Genomic DNA, 18,110 nt, shown 5'->3' with positions numbered 1-18,110 from the left:
GTGCGTTGGCAGGGAATTCCTGTGCCTGATGCCCAGAATTTTCATTAAAAAAAGGACCTCATAATCCTGCAGGGGCTGTGTTTTTTAAGACTGATGTTCTGGGGTGGGCTTTCTGTTCGGTTGGTTTTGTTTGTGCAGCCATATAATGGTGGTTCCTACTTCCTTTGTGGGGAAAATGCCTTCTATTAAGGGTACTCCCTGCCAACGTCAGGCCAGTGTAAGTATGCCAGGAAAAGCTTAATATTAAAAAGTCTAACTGCTTACCACAGCACACGTAATCCTTGCTGTTAGAAATTTGTACAGACATTGCGCTATTCTATTAGATCTGAAATTTCATCTGCATTTTTATAAACGTTTAAATTATTTTCTGTAACATTTATGGGCTATGGTAATTGCTTTGTCCTAGCTATTTGCCCCTCTCCTCAATACGCATATTATAGCCGTTAAAGTTTCTGAGAGAATAAAACAGTTTTTTTAAAAAGAGCATTAGACAATAAGGCAGTGCAGAAACATGAAACAGTGTTTTATGCTTTCTTAGCCAGCTTCAACTGTTATACGAGCTGCATTTTTTTCCAGCTTAGGAAATGAACAGCAGGTCAAATGTCAGTTATTCATCAGCCTGAGACTTTCTTTTCTTCTCATGCCTGAAATTATTTGGCCATTGCTGTCAGACCATTTCCAATGAATATCAAGAATTTAAATATTCACTAATTGTCACACCAACCCTGCTGGATCTTCTGAAATTAGAAGAAGAAAAACATTTTTTTTTCTGCAATTCTGAAACAGATCAGCTACACTTTTCTCAGCAGAAGAGTATTAGGAGATACCCAGTATTAGTAGATACCCAATAAACTCTGATTTTTGCTGACAGATGATTAGAACGTCCTTGGTGAAAGGCTGGAAATTTTGGCTACTGTTGTTAATAATTTATGTGCTTTTCAAAATGGAAGAGAAAAGGATCCAAAAGCAAAATTCTGTAACCCAAGGCAGCAGGCTGTTTAAACTGCTGGGTTTTGGTGGTTTTTTTTTTTGCTTTGTTTTGGTTTTGTTTTATTACAGTGTTCTATAGAATGGACAGAACGAGTGAGAATATAATATAATTGCCAACAGATCCAGCGCCTTTTCAGGCTGGATTGATGTATTTGGAGATGACTGGGAAATGAATGTAATTGCCTTGAACGAATTAACCTCGGCATAGTCAGGGAAGGCTTCTCTGATGCCTTTGCCCCTGGGTTCAGCCGACTCGCCGTGTTGTGTTCGCTCCATCCCAAGGCAGAGCGTGGTGCTGGCAGGGGCGCGGGCAGCCTGGCCCGGGAGGCAGCACGGGAGCACTTCCAAGCACATCTGGTCCCAAACACAGACCACATCTGTTGCTGTGGGTTGGTTTGCGGGGTGCTGGTGCGATGCTCTGCGTGGGGAGCGTGGGCTCCCGGCCCAGCTGCAGGCTGCTCCCCTGGGCCACCCGGCTTGGAGGCGGCGGCCGTCCCGCGAGCAGCTCAACGTCTGCACCCTTCCTCTTCTTCAGGAGCACGTGTGTGGGTGAGTGGGTAATCAGTGGGAAAAGTGGAGATTCAGTGCATTTCCTCCTTCACGATCATGGGGGGGATGTTCTGACTTGGGTCAGAGGAAGGAGGGGAGCTGGACTGTTGTCTGCTTCCTTCCTCCCGCCTGAGAGCCAGAGTCATCTCTTCTGGCTTTAAAGGTTTTTAAAACTAGATGTCAGTCTCAACTAATCGCTCTTCCATTTGTAGTTAAGGGTAAAAACATGGTACCTTCAACAGACTGTTCATCATGCCTGTCTCGGATTTGTATTTTAGGATGAGATTAATTGCTCTCTGGAGCTGCTTGTATATCCCTGTAAGGGGAGCACAGGGCAATGGCTTAGCCTTCATTTATCATCTAGGCACCTAACTTGTTGCACAAATTCCTTTGTTTCCTTTTACTCCCCATCCATGTGAGGTGGTAAGTGAGTCTTCCCTGCACCCCATAGCTGGCAAGCTATGCTGGCTGGCTCAGATGTGCTGGGGGAGCAAATTATAACTGCAATAGTGCTGCTTTTCTCTCTCCTAATTGTTACAGGGAAGCCGCGAAGGAAAGCATGCTTTGGAGGAGCAGTTCATTAGTGCTGTGGTGCACACGCATGCCATGATTAATTTACTTAAGCCTGTTCTTTGCCAGCACAGGGTGGTCAAGCTTAGGTTATTTTCCTTAAGCTCTGTATGAAAAGCAGTTGTCTTTGCTTCTGGCCATATGCTCCGGAGGGGCATAACAGATGAGCAAGATAAGCATTTGGGAGAAAATAGCTGCCTTCCTCCTCTACCTGGAGAGTGATTGTTTAAATAAGTGTGTTGTCTGCAGCTAAAGAACTGCAGCATAAGTGTGCTGCTTTGCAAGAGCACAATCTCATGGCAGACTTTAGGCATTTCAGTGCACTCCTGGCTTACGCTCCCGCACTAAAGCTTGAGCAGAAGATCAGGGAAATTGGGCTCAGATGCAAAGCATTACTGGTATGTGATTATATCACACAGCGTGATGAATGGCCATTCAGAGCACTGTGAATTTCAGGAACTTAAATTTCAGGTAAAAGCATATTTCCCTGTAACTTATTCTCTCATCTGTTTGAGAGATGGAGGAACCTTTATCACGGAATCCTTTTGCAGTTGCTTTCTTCCATTATTTTGAACAGAATGGAAAGCTATCCATGTAAACAAAGGCTTAAGCAGTACAGGATAAAAGAAGAGCAAAATTGTATAAATTGCCCATTCATTTCCCTTTCAGTGCATTGTCTGTTGAATATGGTCGTGTGTTAACAATTTTTGCCTGCTGATAACACAAGCTGTTGAAGTGCCTCTCTCCAGGTTTATTTGTCTGCTGTTGGTTCCTTTTCCTGCATCCAATCTTGCTTTGCCTTTTAGCTTGGGATTTTCTTTTTGCATTGGGATTCATCTCGATATGTTCATCGGGGGTTGTCATCTGTGCTTTTTTGTTCCTTAAAACTCAAATCTGGCACAAGCCCTCTCTTCCTGCCTGCTTCTGTGGGGTGCCTGTGCTGCTGAGCTGATGGAGCCACAGCCTTAGCAGCCACCGGAGGTGGCACTGGCAAGCCCCCCTGCTGCCCTGGCAGGGATGCTCCCCTGGCCCTGTGGCAAGGCAGCTCATGGGGCCAGCCCTGCATAAAAAGCTTTGATTTCCCCAGCTTAGCTGGAACAACCAGCTTGCTACAAGATCAGGTAGGTGACAGTGTAAGTACAACAGAGCGTATTAGCAGTGGTTCAGATTTGAGTGAAGCTGCTGTAGAAGTACAGAGCTGCGGAAGTGGAAGCGAGAACAAGGAACTCCTCTGACCATTATAATGCATAAGAATGTGACTTTATATTGGTTTGCATATTCGTGCTTCCTTGCTTGACACTAAAACGTATCTTTTATAGCTTATCCTCCTTGTGCTCGTTGTCTCTCCGCAGCTCCTTTGCAACTGCTGGTTGAATTCCTTACTATATACTCTTCAGACTAACAGGAGATAGCATTGCAGAAAGATTCTGGAGCCCTGGGCATATCTCCTTGTAGGTCTTCAACAGCCTTCAGTCTGACGATGATCTCCTTCCTTGGCGCAGTGTCAGGATGTTGGTTCTTCAAGTCATGTGCTGGGCTGTACAGGGGAACAAGTGCCCATCACCTTTAAACGCTGTATCTGCAGTGTAGTACTAGGAACCCTTTCTGTAACGTCAAATGCTCATCCATACCCAAAGTGTGTGAGATGATCTATCCAGCATTTACCCAAGTTAATTTGTGGTTTTGAAGTGAAATTGGACCAGCTAAAAAACTGTAACGAGGATGAAGTAATTAAAACAGTATCTCTCTGTTGTTGCACCTGGGCACTCTGTAAAGGGTCTCCACCTTTAACTCCCAGGTTTAACAGCCTTCAGAGGACTTAGCAATAACTGCAAACTTGTCTCTGTTGCTCCAACAGGGTGCCCTGGCAGGGCTGTGATTACAGTACGCACACACAATTAAACGTTGCCTTTTACGTGACAATGCATAAATCACATAAAATGCATGGCTGGAAGTGTCTGCCAAAGTCTTTGTACCTATTTGAATAAGGCTAGCGTGTTAAAATTGCTCTTGGATAAATATGTCAATTTTTGAATAAAAAGTGGTGCATGAGGCGCACATCAAGCGCAAGATAACTCAGCAAATACAAACAGCAATAGCAGAAGTAGATTACGATATCTCTCTTTCTTATCCCCACCCCCAAAAAGGAGGCTTTGACTGATAGAAATTGCACAAACATAATGCTGCCAGAATATAAATAGCAAATGGTGAGTTATGACTTAGTGCCAATTTGCTTTTTGATGGCCTGTTGGCAGATGCAAATATTCCTGCAGTGCACAGCAGCAGGCAGTTTTTCTCCTTGTTTCTTTCGCTGTTACCTTGTCACCTAGCTTTCCAATTGATCCTGGAGTCCTTTCTTCTTTTTATCTTCAGTTTGCCTTGCTTTTATATTTGTGGGCCTGTTCCCATACTGTAATATCTTCGTATGGTTCTCACTGAATTTATTTGTAATAATCTTCATTTAGTAGATGGTATTTGTGTGTAGATGTTGCATGGTATTCAGAAGCTTGTTCTTCATGCACAGAGGGGGACATCTTTGTTCTTAAAGGACTTTTCACGTTTCAGTGCTTCACTGCATAGTTTTATGATGCTTAGTTTTATTCTCTTCTGTCATCTAACCCCCATCTCATCTAACCCACATCTAAGCCTTTTGGTTTCATCTTTTCTTAGAAGATAGAAAAATGTATTGCTTTGTTTTATTTTTCTAAATGGACAAACTGTGTATCTCTTCATAATACTTTGTTGCAGGGATCTCTTTCGGGTCTTCTACAAGCGGTGCATTTTAACAGAACAGCCGATGCTGGATCTGGGATAACGAAGTTAGTGGAACACCTTCCCTTTCTGATTACTGGCGTGGATAAACATCAGCCACTGTACGCTGTCTTGGGTTGACAGGAGTAACTGGAAATATGCTAGGTTACATTATGAGATTATAGGATCCAGGGTCTCCTCAGGGAATGTTGCCTGTTGGAATTAATTTCAGATACCACTATTTTGGTGAACAGAATAGAAATAAAAGGAATTTAGCAGAATTAAGCAAGTAAATACATGTAAACCTACATGAAAGAAAATGATTTGTCAAGCTTGAGTTAAATTTTTTTTTTACAGGAATATAGAAGAACTTTGCCAAGTGAATCCTAGTCAAGTGAATCCTAGTCAAGTGTCAAGTGAATCCCAGTGAATCCTGGTGTCAAATTCACACTGATTCTTTCTGCAACCTGAAATAAAACTAGCTCAGTGCTGTCTGCTCCTAGATGTTCTAGAAACAGCTAGTTCAGAAACAGCTTTGCATCTAAGAACAAACCCTGGTCATTGGCAAAAGAACATACTTTTCACTGAAGCACCTGAATGCTCATTGAGAGCGTCCAGGCTAGGACAGGCCTCTGGAGGAAGGTCCAACCCTTTAGCTGAAGGCAGGGTGAGCTATGAGCAGATTGTTCAAGGTCCATACAACAACATTTCAGAAACACTAACTTAGGATTCAGGAGTGTTTTAGCATTTTATTTTTCTTTGAGAGACTTAATTGAAGTTCAGACTTAACAGTAGAAGATGTCATTGTTAACTCTGTGACTGGAAACCCAGAGGTAGAAAGCTTTGGGTTTCTATATGGCAAACTTACATTTAAGGCTATACCTGTGTGCTAATAAAAGAAATGAGGTAGTACTCATTTTCTAAACGAGACGTGTCATAAGCTTGCTTCTTTTCTAGAGTTCATCGAACCCTTCACATGAGGCAATACTCATTGTATAAATGAGATGTGTCATAAGCTTGCTTCTTTTCTAGAGTTCATCAAACCCTTCGGCTTTTCTTTTTAATTTTTTACTTCATGTCAAAGAATTACTTTGTGTCTGTGTGCTTTCAAATACCAGGGAAGCTTCTAAAAATAAAATTCAAGTGGAAAGAGGCCGGTTGGAATGGCTGGTTGTGTCACCACATGTTCAACTTCATCTTTTTGGCAGTCTGAAGAAGAGCAAGGTAGAAACATCAAGCTGCAGACTTTGTGAACAGGGGAGACTTCATACATGCAGCTGCTTTTAAAAAATCAACAAAAAAAAAACCCTGAAAATCTCGTGAAATCCTTCTGCGTTCAACAGCTAGGTTTTGAGAACTTTTTATACCAAATCAAATGGGATTGCTTATAGAGAAACAGAATTAGGAGAGGGTAACCTTGTTGCTTCACGTAACGTAAGCTGAGTCGAGCCATTGTTATTTCTTTTTGTAGCCGTTCCGTGAAATAAACAACTTTGAAGAGGTATATGCCTTTCAGTGGAAAGGTCACTTCTCTGCAGAGCATTTCAGATCTGTGCTGCCTACGTTTCGTTACAGGGAAGATCACGTCTACAGAACTTAGCCAGGAGAAGTGGCTAAAGGTTAGGGAGGAAACAGTTCAGCATTTTCTTGGGCTGAGGGAACAATCCTTTGAGGGGTCAGTTAACACTGCTGCCGTTAGTTTTGCTGAGGTGACTTATTTCCTGTGCAGATACAGCAGTGTTTCAAACAGAAACGTGGTGTCATTCTGAAAATGAGAAGGGTGTATTTCAAAGTCAGAGATCTCTTGGAATATGGACTCAAAAGGTTTCGTTGCATGTCCCACGAAATATTTGGCAATCAAGCGCATACATGATGCTTTTGAACCTGTAAAAATCATTTTGAAAAGGCTGGAGTTAGAGTAGAGAAAAGTTGAAAATGGCAAAATTATAGTAGATGAATATGTTTGGCACAAAGGGCTTTCTTCAGAACTAAGTGGTTGTATGTTTTGATTTTTTTTTTTCACTCTGAGCTGCTTTTATGTAGGATGTTGTAGGGGAAGAAAAAAAAAGATCTTGAGTTTCAGCCATCATGTTAATATTTTACTGAGCATTAAACTGCAAGTTAACTCCTGCAGCTAAGAAGTTCAATAATTCACTGGCCACTGCCTCTTCATTACTTGAAAACTGAAAATTTGGTTGAAATGGAGCTTGTCAGCTTGACACTAAAGTAGCACAAAAAGATTACATTACTTAACAGAACCTAATACTTTTGCATCTGTTGATGGCTTACATGTTAACATTTACATTTTTCATTTCAAATGAGAACGTTATTTTAACAAGAGATGCTCATTTTGGGCATGCCTGGCTAGTTTGTCTGTAAATTGTAATTATTCCAGCAGATAAATAACTTATACCCCTCTCCCACAGACATCTTAGCTCCACTCAGAGGTAATTCAATTCCTTTTTGGCCATCAGATCCTCACATTGAGATTAACCAGGTGAACAGAATCGTAGAATGATAGAAGTTACCCATTACCTTTTGTTTTCATCTGGGGACACTTGAAGGCCCCGAAAGGCTGTGCAGTGGTGCTGCAAATTCCTTTGGAAAGGTCACACATGCAGAAGGCGATACCGTATCAATGAACTTCTGGAAACGGTCCTCGACTTCCTGGGTCCATGGGTGATGGTTGCCAGGGGCTGAAAACCACTGCTCTAGCACGTGAAGTCCTTGGTCAAGTGTATGGGCGTTTTTCTCCAATGTGTAAAGTAATTTTTCTTCTTCTTCTTCATTGCTCACAGTCATACGCTGTATTTTGACCCTGAGGATCACTGTGGCAAGGAGTGGAGCCCTCTCTGTAGAGGGAGTGCTTTTGCCTTTGCTTTCAGGTTTCAGTCCAGGAGCTGGTTTCTTTTGCGTTCCCGTACCTGTAGCTAGGACCAGGCAGTGAGCTTGCCACTGGGCCCATGTGTTTGCACACTCCTTAGTTGTTAGCTGGGTATCCAGATGTGTTCTAGGCTGTTAGAGTGAGAGTTGTCCGAGATAAATCTGGTTTTGAGTGGGGACTTGTCCTGGGCTTCAAGTCAGGAGGTGCGTTTCCAGCCTTTGGGGCTGGGGCTGCTCCCTCACCCTCTTCTAGTTAGAACTGCAAGCATAGCCCTGGAATATGGCTGAAGATGTGGCATCTCTTCTGGCAAGCAAGGTAGCAAACTTATTGGCTTCATTTTCTTCTTATGTTCTTGTTGTGTACCTTGTCCATTCCGTAATCATTCTGCAGAAAAATCATTGTGTAGAAACATAAACACCCTACTGAGTAAGGCTGCTTGTCCCTCTGGCTTAATAATATTCTGTCTCCCACACTGGCATGTGGGTGGGCCCCCCTGCCTTTCCCTCCTCATTCCCCAGCATCCCCAATCCCTTCTGAACCTGCTGATACTTCTGACCTCCACGGTCTTATGCAGCAGCAAGTTCAAGCAGTTTGCTGCTACTCGTGTAAAGAAGCGCTTTGTTTTACCTGCTCTAAATTGATCTGTTATTTTTAGCAATTGTTTCCTTAATCTCTGCTTTGTAAGGTCTGAGCTATTCTATTTAAATTACTTCACAAAAATGACGCAGTTATTATTGGAAATGTTTATGTTTTAGTGAATTACAGTTTCTTCAGTCACTGGCTGGAGCAAAGCGCTGGGTGAAGAAGAGGGGTCTCATTATTGGGAGCAGATCTGCTTTCGTGACTGCATGCAAAAGGGTGATGGAAGAATGGGGGGAAAGCTGGGAAAATAGGGCTTCTGAAGATGCAAACGTACAAGTTTGCAAAACGAAATTAAAACAAAAACGAAACAAACGAAATTAAAAGAAGGGAGGGAGAACTGTGCTGGCCTTGTATACAAGTGTAACTTTCCAGATTTATTACTTTTTTTTTTTTCCAGTACTTGACGCGCTGGTGGTCTGATGCATTCGTGCCTTAAACATCACAGCATGACACAGTCACATAAAGAAGCAGCTCTCCAAACCAGCAGTGACTGTACAGCAGAGTCAGTGGCAGAGCTGGAGACAGGATCCCTCCTTCCCTCCCTCCCTCCTCGGTGTTTAATTGCCTCCTATCAGATGCTTACGCATAGCAGAGAGTTAATGATGTGGCTCTTAAAAATTACTGCTAATTTCAAGTCTGCTACGTTAATATGATTAATTGGAACTAAAAGCTGTAGCTAAGATACTGCTAAGGCACAGTTGTTTATACAGCTATAAAGTTGAATGTGCAGCAGCCATAGCAAAACTTTCCGTGCCCTTCTGTCCCTGTTCTGTGTGCTGGCAGAAAGCGAACGGTTGTCTGGTTTTATTTTTGGTGGGTTCAATGTAGATATCAGAAGAAAGATCTTTTCAACAACATACTGAATACAAATTACAATGTTTTAAAGTATACAGCAGTGAAGAAAATAAATTCAGTAAAAATACATAAAATAACCAAGCCAGCACAGGCAGTTACAGGTACCCTGGAACAATGGATGCTTGACTTTCTAAACTAAAACTAAGTGACAAATTTACCACTAAAGTGCTGCAAATGAGCCTAATCCAGCTCTGCACTTCTGAACATTGCAAGCTGCAGAAGTTTAAAAAGAAGCCCAGGCTTTTGAAAAAACAACTGTGGTTTGGGTTTATTTTGTTTTTGAACCCATTTGTCTGAGAGGTGGTTCAATGTTTTCTCTTGTCAGCACATGGGAGTTTGTCTGCTGCGTGGCTTCACATCTCCACCCTGTCTCTCTCTGCTGCTCCACTTTTCATGCTGGAGCCCTATGGCTCTCTGAGCCCCTTTTGCCCATTTTGGGGTTCAGTTTCTTGTTTTCTAGACTCCTGCTCCTGTTTTAGCCTCCTGCTGGCTGCCCAGGAAAGAGCTGCCACATGTATGATGCCAAGTATTGCTTGCAGCAAGTGCTGACCCTTGGAAAGGAGAGGGCTGGCTGATTCCCGCAGGACAGGCTGCCTTCTCCAGGAGAGCCCAGAAGAGAGGCAAGAGCAGCTGGAGCAAGTTTCCCAGCATCTGGTTGAGATGACCAAATTACCAGAAAGATAAGTTTCTTGCTGATTTGGCAACAGAAATTCCAGTCCATGATTTGTGATTCATGGAAAAGATCAAGTAAGCATTGGTGAGGCCAGTCCTGCTTATTCTTCTGTTCTTTCATTTTCAGTTTCTCAGTGATGCAGTTTGAGATAGAGACATCGAAAGGGAATGTTCATGTTTAAAACAAAATTGGAAGCGTTCGGGTTTTCTTGCGTTCATTTTAAGAGAGTGGAAACATTTTCCTCTTTGGTACAAGAAAGCTTTTATTGAGCCAAGCTTGAGCTAAGTTTGAGAGGAGTCAATAAAAGTTTGTAAGTAGCATGAAAGTTTTTCAAGTTTGCATGAACTTCTGTCACGTGAGCCTTTGTCCCGAATAGAAAATGTTTAGCTTGAAGGTTAAGATGAATTAGGTGACTTTTGATTACCCAAAGAATGAAGGCTGTGTTAGTATCCTCATTCCTGCTCCTTTGCATATGGTTCTTTCATCCATTTAGTCTGTGCTAGTAAAGAAAGAGGACTGTTTGAGGAAGGCACTGTAGAGCACTCTGTCTCTCATCCAGCAACAGCTGAATACTTTATGGAAGTATATTAAGTCCCTGACAGGAGAAGGTAGCCAGCTGGCTGCTGCAGCAGGATGTTCTTATTCTCCCTCGCAGCCGAAAAGGAGGAGCTGGCAGAGCGCCTGCCGAGCTTGCAGGGAGAAAGGGAAGATGCAGACTCATGCAGTATTTTAAGTAGGTGGGCCCTTAACCAGAAAAATAAAGGAGAAAGCACACTTTTCAAGTCTGCCCAGGCCACCAGCTGGAAGGTGGTAAAGGGCTGACTTTAATACGGGTAATTACCACCCAAAAGCCTCCATGCTTTGGGATAGGTTAAGAATCTCCTTGCTGAAAGGTTGCAAATCAAATACCTACACCAGTATTTGTCTTGCTTGAGACGGCACGCAGAGTGGTGGTGTCTCGCTGCGTAAAATGGCGATGTGACAGTTCTGCGAGATCTAGAGTTTGGATATTCTTCTACTATCCTTTCTTCCCCTGGTGAGCACACTTCAAGCCCAGATGTCAGCGTGGGCTACCAAGAATGATAATTGAAAAGAAGGAAATTCACATTATAATTGGCAAGCCCGGCGAAGAGGGAGCATTAGAACAGTGCTCACCCTTTCATTATGCCAAATTTTGAAGCAACATGAGGTACTATCCAGTTCGTCATCCGTTTCGAAAAAGCAAGCAGGTGAAGACAGCTTTAAGGGATTTTTTCTCCACAACCAATTAGTGCAGAAATAGATGTGCTTGGGGGGTGGATGAGCAAACGTGCTGAACTACAAGTGTTTGAACCAAACCAAGCCTTAGGTCATTGTTTACAGCCCGTTCTTCCCGGTGTGCTTCCTTGGATGGACTGTCCCAAGCAACGCTGTGTGGGTGCTCCATTGACTGATAAAGCGAAGCCCCTCGTTTAAGCACTGAAGTTGGCAGTCCAAGAGAAGTTTTCAGCAATGCAGCGAAGGAATCTTGCTAGCTTATACTCAGAGGACAAACCAGATCTGGGTTCTGTGTTTGCAGATGCTGTTCAGTGACCTCTGCTGTTTTTTGGAACAGACCTTCTCCCAGGTTTATCACAAGTCCTGAAGGTAAAGATGATGTTAAAGATAAGTGTTAAGGCCTCTATGGATTTTTGATGATGGAGTTTTGGGTACTCAAAAGGTATTTGAAACACGTATGCCATGGAGTTTCAACCGTTACACATATTATGTATTCAGACAATCACAGATTCCCAGAATGGTTGAGGTTGGAAGGAACCTCTGGAGGTCATCTTGTCACACCCCACTGCTCAAGCAGGGCCACCTAGAGCAGGTCACCCAGGACTACATCCAGATGCCTTTTGAACCCAACCCAACTAATCCGGGCAAACAGTTCCAGTGCTCAGTCACCACACAGTTACTGTTACTTGAATACATAGTCATACCGAACCTCCATGTCCAAAAACCAGGTCTCCAATTATATGAAGATGACTAAATATCTGTGTGGTCTGTGTTGATCTTTCAAAAGGTAGGAAGTACTGCTGTGAATTGCTTTCCCTTTTTTTCCTTTTTTTTTTTTTTAATGACCTATTGGGAAGAGTTGGGGAGAAAAAAAAAACACACTTGAATGCTGCTATCAGTTTACTCTCCCTTTCCAAGCTGGCAAGCAGGCTTGAAGTAAGCTCTGATATTTGTCTGCTCATTCACAGTGAATCAAACGTTAATTAAAATATTATTTCTGACCCCTACGTGAACTGGTTACAGCACTGGTTTAAGATTACAGGTTGGTATAACGGGTGCTGTTTTTAGCGCTACCTTAGCTGCTGTTTGTCTACCTGACAAGATTAAAGATCATCTGACAGTGTTAGATGCAAATAACCAACCTGCCTCAAAATAGCAGAACTGTATACGGAGGTGGGGGAGCCTTTTGTGCATCCATCTGAAGTCTGGTTTTCCTTGACCTTAATTAGGAGCAAGCACAGCCACAATGGAAGCATTTAAAAATATAGAAATACCTCGTGTATAACGTGGCTACTAGCTGAGATGCTGAAAGTAACTGATTGGGTCAAGCATACCGTGTCTTCTCTGCTTGCAAATTCATTTTGCAGCTTGCAGACCTGCGTCAGCTACTGGTGGAGCTCCGTGGGCAAAGGTTGAGAGGCGGGCTGGGAATTTATGGTGCTTTTTCAGTTGCTTAGAAAAGAGGCAAAGAATACAGCTCAGGTTTCTCTTAGCAAGTTGAAGGAATTTCGGCCCTTGTTTTCAGACTCGCAACTGCTTGAGGCTTCAAAGCCATGTATGTGTGAAAAAGGGGGGAAGGAGGAATACGCAGCAGTGCTAATCTCATGTTAACATAAAAGAAAAGGTTGAAACCCCAGCTGTAGGAAAACATCTGTGGTGGCAGAGAGGATATTCAAAACACTCGCATTCAGCTCTCTCAGAAGCAGGTACTGCATCATAAAGAGCTTGCTGTCCTGTTAGGCAGGATATCAATTGTATATTCAGTTTTTTATAATTTGTGGCTATTTTTTCAGTTTTTCTTCCAATAAAGCAGGAAAGCTAGAGGTGTTTTTTTTTTTAATTACAAAATCTGACCAGCTATTTTGATACTGAGTAATCTGTATGCAATATGTGATAAGAATAGCATTTTAAAGAATTTGTCATTGATTTAGGATTCATATACGAAGGCGAGAGGTTGACATTAAAAAATATTACCTCTAGCATCATTTGGAGGAAGAAAATAAGCAGCTTTAATTGCTTATTTTTACATCTGATCCAAATGGTGAGAGCACTTAAAACATCTTTCTCCTGTTTTTTACTGTGTGTGTTGTCAGACTCCTAATGTCTCCAGCTGAAAAAGGAAATTAAGCTGGAATCCCAGTTCCGCCTGTTCTTTTGTGCAGCAGCACTTTCTCACAACAGGGCAGCTACTTGAAACAAAGCAGGAATGCATTGTCAGTTCGTCTCAAACTCTTGCTAGCCACATGGGAAAAGCTCAAGAGCAGAGGGAAAATCTTGGCCTGGTTTGTCCCTTTTTGCATGGGAGCAGAGGAATTCACAAACCTCAGGGAACGCTGGTCACTGGGTACAGGAACTAAAATGGTTGCTTGTTTCTGAGGGCAAGCTAGCTCTGCTATAGACTTCTGCAACAAATCTAGCTCTGCGAGCTGGGTTAAAAAAATCATTTAATAAGCAAAACAAACCTGGTGATTATTAAAATATCTCATTTCTCTCCTGCAGTGTAGTAATCTGTTTCAAATTCCAGATCACTGAGCAAAAAAAAAAGCTAGATTTTATAGCAATCAAACAATAGCGCTATGTAAATATACCATTTAAAGAGAGAGTGAGAGACCATGTACATATTAGTATATAATATTATAGGAACACAGGGTGGCTGAGGCTGGAAGGCACCTCTGGAGGCCATCTGGTCCAAGCCCTGCTCCAGCAGGGCCACCAGAGCAGGCTGCCCAGGGCCATGTCCAGGTGGCTTTTGAAGGCCTCCAAGTAGGAGACCCCACAGCCTCTCAGGGCAACCTGTGCCAGGGCTCCGACACCCGCACAGCACAGAAGTGCTGCCTGGTGCTCAGAGGGAGCCTCCTGGGTGCCAGTTGGTGCCCAGGGCCTCTGGTCCTGGCACTGGGCACCACAAAATGAGCCTGTCTCCCTCTTCTTTGCACTCTCCCTTCAGGTATTTATAGACATTGCTAACAAGCAAAATAATATTCTGAATGGCATCCTTGGCAATGGCAATGCTTGTGCTTTAAAGCTGTGGCAAAATTGCTTTATATAATGTTTTCCAATTTAATTACATCCATTTATCCATTTTCTTGCATCCAGTGTAGCTATGGCTGACTTCACAGAGCTGACCAGCTCTGTGGGGGTAGCTGCTGTCCTATACCATCTTCCAGGCTTTTTCATGCAATCCAAGTAAAGCGAACATCCTGACACAGGAAAGCCTGTTGTTAGATATATGGAAATACGAGGAGAAGCAGTATTTCTAGAGGAGGATCTGTGCAAGACTATGGTTTAAGATTCCTGCAGTGATGATCTGCTCCTTCCAGAGAGATGGAGCCGCACACTTTTAGGAATTTACAAATTTCCAGATCATTGATGGCTGTAGCGACAATTGCTCTGCAGGGCCCCGTGTATGCACTACCACTTCATGGCACGAGGGCTGTCGTGCTGGAAAGGAAATCTCACTGAATGCATTAGGTTACTTTTATTACTCCGCCAGTGAATTCTCAGGAGTTGACAACCCACTCCTGCGAGCCGAGAGCTGAGGGATGAAACTGCATTTCAGCTCCTGCTGCATGTGGAACATAAAGATACAGGTAAATTGGGAGATCAGGGTCTTTTATCAGGAAGGCTTCAAAGGTACCTGTCATCAACTGGATAGGAACCTTTGACACTTGAGCCAGTTCCTGTGTAGAGCTAAGTGGGCTGAATGCCACACGCTGTTTGAAACAAAGCAGAATTACCACCAGAAATCTTTATGGACTTGCACACCTATTGGTGTCCTTCAGATTTTATTTTAAGCGATGACTTATTTTTGAGAATGTGGCATTACAAAAATAAACAAGCAAACAATTAAAAAAAAAAAAGGAAACCAGGAAAGAAGATTTTGTTACAGGACTCAGTGTAAGTCATTGGAGAAATTAACGCGTTGTGAGATTTTGCATTTTTAAACTGCTTGGAAGATGGTTGGACAGGCACAGCTTTCGTTGTTCATGCTATTATAAAACATCAGTTTTACAAAATGCTTTTCAACACTTAAGTGTTAGTGTTGAAAATGGTTATTTGCATTTTGAGTTAGCAGTGAAGCATACCGTAAAACTCCTGAACTATGCTGACTTGTGATGCTAGGCACAGCAGCTGTGGATGGGGATAGAAAGTTCCTGCTTAATTTTCAGATTTGTAATCCATACAGGGAAGAGGGAATTGTTCTCTCATTACTTGCGTTCACCCTTTGCAAAAGAAAAGAGACTAATGGATATGATTTGAAATGGTGACAGATTTTTATACCAGATTTTTTTTATTAGTAGTTCCTTGGGGCTCAGCTGAGTACAGTAATCACAAAATAACCATTTTCTTTAATATGAGAAATTATGGATATTTCAGCACTGTTCCCTGCAAAAGATTAAGTGTTTACATTCATTTCTAACAGTTAAAGATATCTGGAAGCACTGTAATCCCACGGGATGAGCTTCATAATCTGCAAAACCATCTGATAAATACATATTTAGGCTCAGGTAGTACTTTGTCCCCTAGATCCATACTAAGCGTGGGTTTATCTCATGTGCCCTTTGTTTGGGATGCTTTTATTCAATAAACTGTCTCTGACTCATAACATTTACTCAGACCCACTCTGTTTAATGTGCCTTCAATGCTGACTTTTTTTTACTTTCTCTTTTTCCCAGCTAGCAAGAACAAAGTGCTATGCAGGAATGTAAGTGCCTCTTCACTACAGAAATTCTATTCCAAGAGCCCGAAGTTGCCCAGCTCAAAGATTTTTGTTGCAAACACTCTGAGTAATGGTTTTAATAAGTCAGAAATGCCGGATTGGTAACTACATTGATTATTACTGACATATTAACCTTGAAGTACTAAAACAGTCAGTAGTTGCTGTTTTGAATGCAAGCAGAAATATAGCTGGCATCAGCAGCTAACGTGCTGTTTTGCATTCTCAGTCTGTAGTCGGATTCTTCTGTTCCACTTTGGTACCTGATGGCATTTACAGATGAAAATTCTTGAATGGCAGGTGCACTGTGACTGTCAAAAATGTGCATGCACAGACTTATGAAATGAAGAGCGTACTTACATGCCCTACAAAGGAAGGGAACCAAAAATGCAATCACAAGACAAATTATCTCTCTAATTTGATACTGTTAGCAGCTGTTGTCAACTTATGTCAGACAAGTTATTCAAAGTTAAATGTTCGTAAAGCATTCTGTATCCTTCTACCTGAATAGTTTGCCATTAGAAGTATTAAGAAAATTCTAATACAATTCTTTTCAGATATTCGTAGAACAGGGCGATATAAAATACTCAGGCTGCCTCTGCTTCTGTGGTTTTTAAAAATGCACACAAATATTTGTGTTGTAACCACTGAGGTGTATACTTTTTCTGTATACTAAGGGGACTGGCAAGTCTTTTTTCCCCTGTAATTCATACATAGTCCATTTTTTTCAGCTGGGCAAAAATCTGGATCTTCTGATCTTGAGGCATTTCTATCTGGAAATATCCCACAGATTAAGCTCCATATGAAACAACGTTAATTTCAAGTGAGGGGGAAGTATGGCCTTAAACAGGAATCTTTAGCTTTATCATTCTTGTTCCCCGTTCCAGTGACTGCCAAGCCATTGGTTTCCCACCACGTTTCTGTTTTTGGAATATCTATCAGTTACAATGTCATGAATTCTCACTGCTGGCAGTAACACACATGTTTTCATTTACTGCATTACGGGTATTCTCTAGACAACCCGTCTGTTGAAAAGAAATTAATCCCAGCAGTGAACTAAGATGCTGAATTCTCAGCAGTTTGTGGATTCATGTTTTTATGTTGAGACTATTTATATCTGCATTGAATTAATTTGAATATGTAACCAGGTGGTTGTGGTTACGTTTTTTATTATCAATTCTATGTGAAAAGCTAGCAGAATGCAACTGGAGGATGGGAAAACTCAGTAAATGCAGTTGGGAAATACAGCATTGTAAACGCAGCTTGCATTTCTCTAGTTTCTGTCTATGATTTCAGGCATGACAAGGATCAAGGAATATAATTATACAACATATAATAACCAGAGTATGCTAAGTAAGGCACGCTATATACGGTTTTTAGACCTGACTCATTTTAAAATTTCACTGAAGATGAAAATCTAATAAAGTGTGGGGTTTTTTTTTGTCCTATGGTCCAATCTCACCAACAATAAAAAGTCACAGAATATCCAGGCAACATCTTAGACAACCTCTTTTGAAAGAGAGAAGAGAATTTGTAAGGTAACTTGCAAAGTCCGTTACTAAGCTGCAAATTCATACTCAGCAGGGCTGTGCTTTTTATCTGTCTTTCTTCTCCCATGAATATTCAAATTCGTTGGCTCAAGGAAGAAATGGTCTTCAGCTGCATTTTACAGTGAGCAGAGAAAGCAAAAAGATTTATTTTTACTCCTGTTAGATATTAAGCACTTAAACTATCCGATTGATTTTCTTCGGGATTGCTCCTTTTAGGAGAAAGCTAGCTTAACATGCAACTTCTGTCTGTAATGATTATCACCTCTACTCTATTTCACTGAAATTGAAGATTAATCAAAGTGAAAAATGGAAGGGCTTTTTATCTCAATCCTTGTTTTTGTACAGTTTGAGAGAATTTCATAGCAAGAAATGGAGAAGCTGAGTACTGTAAAGGCAAATAAAAACTCCACTGGCAAATTCTTTAGTATTACATTAACCCCAGTTCTACGTGTGCCCGTGGTGTTGGCTGTGATGATATTCAGTCGTTCTTGCAGGAGCATGGAAACCAAACAGCAACTGTGGCTACATGGAGTGGGCAGTAATGTCTCCTGAAATCTCTGTCTCTCTGCCCCAAGAAGTAGTGTTCAAGAAGTAGCCTTTGGTTGGACATTGCTGATGTGCTTTTTAACACTGAGCAGCGTTAGAAATCCCCAAGCAGGGATTTTGGATGAT

General features: G+C 41.9%; 1 protein-coding gene and 1 long non-coding RNA gene across 11 annotated transcripts in view; both read left to right on the top strand.

Moving 5' to 3' along the window:
* FARP1 (FERM, ARH/RhoGEF and pleckstrin domain protein 1) overlaps positions 1 to 18,110 on the top strand; it is a 224,700-nt gene that overhangs the window by 46,866 nt on the left and 159,724 nt on the right. The gene's annotated exons all lie outside the window — the stretch shown is intronic.
* Positions 3,518 to 15,031, top strand: LOC310905494. The gene is made up of 2 exons (XR_014589065.1): positions 3,518 to 4,928; positions 8,784 to 15,031. It is a non-coding gene; the product is annotated as an uncharacterized lncRNA (long non-coding RNA).

The sequence above is a fragment of the Anser anser genome (genome assembly GCF_964211835.1).
Source record: "Anser anser genome assembly, chromosome: 1".
In the NCBI taxonomy this organism is placed as follows: domain Eukaryota; kingdom Metazoa; phylum Chordata; class Aves; order Anseriformes; family Anatidae; genus Anser; species Anser anser.
This window is presented reverse-complemented; position numbering and strand designations above follow the sequence as displayed.